The 5,808-nt window shown below is 34.7% G+C and overlaps 1 non-coding gene across 1 annotated transcript; it reads left to right on the forward strand.

Moving 5' to 3' along the window:
- The first annotated feature begins 534 nt into the window (after positions 1–534).
- Positions 535–654, forward strand: LOC138141113 (5S ribosomal RNA). The gene has a single exon (XR_011163000.1). It is a non-coding gene; the product is annotated as a 5S ribosomal RNA (ribosomal RNA).
- Positions 655–5,808: the final 5,154 nt, after the last annotated feature.

Raw genomic sequence — 5,808 nt, forward strand, 5'->3', positions numbered from 1 at the left:
CGTTCGAATGTCTAACGGTCCAACTTGGATTTTCGAAGATCGCCGAATCCGAGGGACGATAAATAATAATAATAATAATAATAATGGTAATAAATAATAATGTTAATAATAATAATAATGATATGATGATTATAACGATAATTATTATAGATAGGTAAATAGAAACACAGGTCTCCTCTCGAAAATCGGAACTTCCTGATATTACTTACATATTTCGGTCGATCCAAATGTGGGAATCTCGTCGTCGTCGGAGCAAGCAGCGCGGTAGGTGGGGTGAAATTCTGGATTTTCCACCGCCGCCGGCGGTCGAAAAATGTGCGACGCGGGAGATCGCCAGTCCGTCTAGTAGTCTCTCTTGTCGTTAGAGCGTGACGTGGTGGTTGTTGTGGGATTTCCCGTTAGTTCGGTCCGACGTCGGTCGTCAGAGGGTAAGTGCATACGGAAACGAAACGCATCGCGTTTTGATGTTCATATTCGTGCATCGGAATGTTAAAAGCAATATATTTTACACCAACGATCACACCTAAACACCACGGCAACGGCCATACCACGTTGAAAAGCACCGGTTCTCGTCCGATCACCGAAGTTAAGCAACGTCGGGCGCGGTCAGTACTTGGATGGGTGACCGCTTGGGAACACCGCGTGCCGTTGCCCCCCAACACTTTTTGTTTTTTTTTGAAATCCATAGCAACCACCGAACCGATTTGTTTTTCGTGCAGGTATTCGGAAACATGCACAGACCCGTATAATGTAGATTCATAGCTTTAAGTACTAGATAATTAAGAAAACAATTTTTTTTGTCGATTAATTGTAAACAATTGCAGAATAAAAACTCGTCAAACGGTAAAGGTTGTCGTTCGATCACCGAAGGTAAGCCACGCGGGCAGCGGTCAGCACTTGGACGGGTGACCGGTTCATTATATTCCTTCCGTGAGTTTAACAAAGATAACATATGCAAATGTCGTAAGTGCGACGAGGAAGACGGCGATCTTTTAATGTAAAAAAAATATATATTAGGTTACGCGTACATGCCACTTTGACTGCTGCTTTATTTTTTTGGTTTTTAAATAATTAGAGATCTGAATTCAACATATCAGTTCTATGTTATAATGGACAGACAATGTTGTATTCTTGGCCCCTAACACGTTAAGACCAACATAAAAACTAGAATAACTTACCATTCGTTAAACGTTAAACAATTTCGAACCACGTTTTTTTGAGCTCGAACAAACTCATAACACAACACTCATTTATTAGTCACTGGACCATTGTAAAACGAGAAGAGAGAAAAACCATGCGAAACTATTTTTAAAACGAAGAGAATAAAGGTTTTAAATGGTAGGGCTGTATGACAGACTTGTCAATTATCGTGGGGGGTACGGCTGAGATTTATGACGAAATCGAGCGGCGCCGGCGGTCGGTCACTTTCACGAAAGAGGTCTAAACACGGGTCGTTTACGATACCCTCTGGTTACTAGAAAAGTTCTAGACAGATGTTTGTCGGCTTTTCGAGGTATTTATTTGTGAGTCCAAAGACTCAATGGAGTAATATCGGACTGAAATTCCAAGATTTTGCTGTGTAATCCAAAAAACTATGTTCCTCGTAACATTTAACGATGTGTTAATTCAACTATTATTTTAATTTTTCGTATACGTATTTATACTAAAAAGTACAGCGCTTCCAACAGTGAATTGTGAATTGAAAATGTTTCAAAGAAAGATCGATAGTTTTGAAAAAAATTACATATTAATAAATTTAGATAGATTTAGAAGTATACATTGCACTTACTTTTCAAAATTATTGTACTTCTGATTTGGTTGAAATAACATAATATGTAGCAGTCATAGTCTTGTGTACATTGCAGTCGCGGCTGGTGTTGGGTAAAACCTTTATTTTTTAGGGGGTCATTACCCAAATGACCTCATGGACCAGCCGTTCCTGTTAGGTTTTATATATCAAATTGATTCGTCTGTCTTTTTCATCATGCCTTCGAAAAGCGAGCTCCTGTTTCGCCAAAGTAACTGTGACGTCAATTAAATACGATAATAAAATTCGGTTTTTCCGAACTTATTGTGAGTGAGAGCAGTGAGAGCATCTTCTTTTCGTATCCCACCTCCACCCGGCGGCAGTAGTGCAGTGCTTATCAACATAATTACCGGCGTCTCGCCTCCACATTTTGACTTTTTTGTGTTTTATGTGTTCTCTAAGTCCAAAATTTTTAAATTTTTAAAAAGAGATTGCGGTACTATTCCTGTTGCTGAAATTATAATAATATATTTATTAATTTTTGTATTATATGTCTGTGTTATATTGTGTGAATTTGGAACAGCTATATCTAAAAGATATGCTTGCTTTTGTTGTTTATTTAAAATAATAATGTCTGGTCTGTTATGCTGAATGTGAATGTCAGTTAAAACTGTGCGATCAAAATATAATTTGTAATTGTCATTTTCTAAACAACTTTCTGGTTTATAAATGTAATGTGGTTGTGTATCCTTTAATAAATTGAATTTAACTGCTAAATTCATGTGTATAATTTTTGCGAATATATCATGACGTTTTTTATATTCGCTGTGAGCCAAAACGGTGCAAGATCTTGTATTGCAAATATAAAACCCTCAGCTCTTTAAAATATCTCCCATGTAAAGACTTTTGTTTTATATTTGCTATAGTGTCATATCACGAGCTCTATTGAGAAAATAATTTTTTAGTGAAGCAATTTGATTGTGTTGTAGAATTTCTAGATTTGAAAAACCCCTACCACCATTTTCGCGTGGTAAATTAAATCTTTCAACAGCAGATTTGGGGTGATGTTTACAAAATTTTGTAAAGAGAACTCTAGTTTGAATATTTATATTCTTTAAATTAGTTTTGGACCATTTTATAACACCAAAAGAATAGATTTAATTTGATTTGATTGATTAATACCTAAATATTTATAAAATTCTCCTTTATTTAAATTTTTAATGATTTCTCCTTCTTTAGTTATATATTCTAAATTTTCGTAATGACCACGACATATTGATTGATTTTCAGTTATTGTTAAGTTTTATGTCATCCATATAAAGAAGGTGATTTAATTTAATATTAATTTTATAAATTTTAAGAATTTTAATTAACCATGAATGTGGTACTGAATCATAGGCTTTTTTGTAGTCTATGAATTGTTGTTGCATTATTTTCCAAACGTTTGAGACTTAAAATATTCGTCAAATGTTCTTCTTTTTTTAAATCAGAATACCCCTGACAAATCCGAACATTTTGTTTTGCGGTAGATAAAAGTAAACATGGGCCAAGACAGAATATTAATATTCGGTGTGGAATTTTCCTGCGTTCTTGTTCATTTCTATCGAAGTGCTCACGAAAAGTTGTGAATATCAACACTTTGTAATTGTCGTAGTGAAAAATAAAAAAGATAGCTATGGGGCACAACTTATTTCGCACTTCATTAGAAAAGTAACAGTATTAAAATAAAAAAAATATTTTTCTAAATTTCGAACGTTAGGTCTATCCTGACCAGCCGCCAATTAGTGGTATTATTTTATTTTTTGCTGTTTTCCACAATAGTTATTTTTATATTAAATCATTGATTCAAAAAATTGAAATTAAAAATTCAAATTTTTGAAGGAACTCTGAAGTTTCAATGCAGTGACCATGTTGCTAGGTAACTAATAAAAAACAGTGCGTGAAATGAAAAACAGAAATAGTCGTATGCGTTTTGTATGGTTTCTATGGTTTCGATCTTACTAACAATGCAATGAAAATGACCCACTTCAGGCACAGATAACTATGCGTGAATTTCAATTTTTTGAATCAATTATATAAAAACAAAATTGATTTGGCGGCCGCTACACAAAAGTGGTGGGAGGCGAGAACCTGTTTCCGCCGGTCAATTTTAAAATTAATAAATTTTCCCTGGATACGTATTCGACTTATCCGGTACGAGTTATTTTTAAATTAACTTAATGGCCCGTTGCTCTTGTTCTTTTTACATTGAATATGCGATGTTTTGGCATCGTTAGCAATAGTACAATACTCACGCATTTTTAATCTAAAATTAACAAAACTTGAATGGATCGGGATTATCACACTTCTGAATTGAAGTTTTCATTCGTTTAAAATATAATTGATAGTAATACGTAATGCGGATTGCCTAAACGTTGCTTCCATCACGTCAACATCACACATTCACGTTCGCCCGTAGAAATGGCGTGATGCACACGAAATCGATCCAAAAAGGCTCATAATATTTGTGTCACGCGAATCTACGTCGAAAACTAGAAAAAAAAAAAATTCAATTCGAATTTCAATAATCGAAACGATGCGTCGTCGATACTAAACGTAGGTAGTAACTAAAGTGTGATCGGGTGCGATAAAAGTGTCCGTCAATAATCATCATCCGACAATCATTTAATAGACGAACGCTAATTTTTGGCACTCACTCGGACGACAGAACCAGTCCAGACGGAAACCGGGGCGCGGGGTGGGTGGGTGGTTGTATGTCCGTGAATCTGTCCGGCGCGCGTCAACATTTCAGTTATCGTCGCGAGAGTTAAAACGAAAGGTGGTTAGTGTGAAAGTGACGTTTTTTCGTGGAGACACGTTACGAAGGGTGAGTACCTAATATAATATAAAACCAACCGAAAACCCACAATAGTGCCCCGGTTTATTATCGTGAATAGGTGTTTGGTAAATATTTTCTGTATTCCAACTAGCAAGTCTTTTATCAAAAAACTCCGGCAACATGGCTATTGTGGTATTGTTGATACCACCTAACTGAAGAACTTAGTTAATAACTAAGTCGACGATTTTATCGGGAAATTGAACGGAGAAACAAAAATAGCTCTTAGCGACAGTTGCCTGAAGTCGCAAATAACGGCGATTGACGAAATCACGTTTTTTTTATTTTAATTCCAATGAACAATACACAGGGTCACAATTATCTGTTATGTATTCTATAATGTTTTGCAAAGTAAATAATGTGAGTTGTCATGCGTAATATTAATTAGCTAAGTAATTTTTGCAAGTATTTTATGTCAGATATGCAATGTATAATAACGTAATGTTGCAAAGTATTTTAATTTTTATGCTAGGTAGAGATAATAACTCGACAATAACTCTTCTCTAATGAAAAAAAAAATAGAAAATGATTTAGGAACATAAAAAATCTCATTAAAACAGGAACAATTGAAATTAAAATAAACATAACATTCTGTACTAAAGTACAGTTTTGTTCACTCCTTTTTTCAAAGTCTTCTGTCCTCTCATTTGCACATACTGCTATTCCAAAACAGTGAAATTGTCTGTTTCAGGGAATCCTTAACGTTCCTTGCTAATGTCAACAACGTTTTCGATGAAACAAAGAGTCGGAAAAATGTCGGCTCATTGTATTCAATAACATACGCGACTACAAAACCATCTGTATCATTTGTAGGAATCGCGGTTTTTTCGATGAGAATTCGTTCTAATTTTTTCTTTCTTAAAAAAGCTAAGTAATTTTAATTTCACTAAAGATGAACATTTAGGCTATATGCTGGGTAATGCAAATCCATCAACCATCAACTAGGTTGTTCAGCAGATGTACGATTGTTTATTTGATTTCTTCTTCCGAAGAGTTGTATTCTGGCAAAATAGAAATTTATTCATAACATAACCTCAATCAACTAAATTATTTCGAATACAATAACCACATAACTACAAGTTGGATAGGCATGGGTGCAAAATACCGATAATGCATGAAACCTAATAATAATAATAATGACATAATAAAAGTTAATTAAAAATCGCTGTTTCACGTCTTTTTCTTT

Source organism: Tenebrio molitor, unplaced genomic scaffold, assembly GCF_963966145.1.
Source record: "Tenebrio molitor unplaced genomic scaffold, icTenMoli1.1 SCAFFOLD_925, whole genome shotgun sequence".
NCBI lineage: Eukaryota > Metazoa > Arthropoda > Insecta > Coleoptera > Tenebrionidae > Tenebrio > Tenebrio molitor.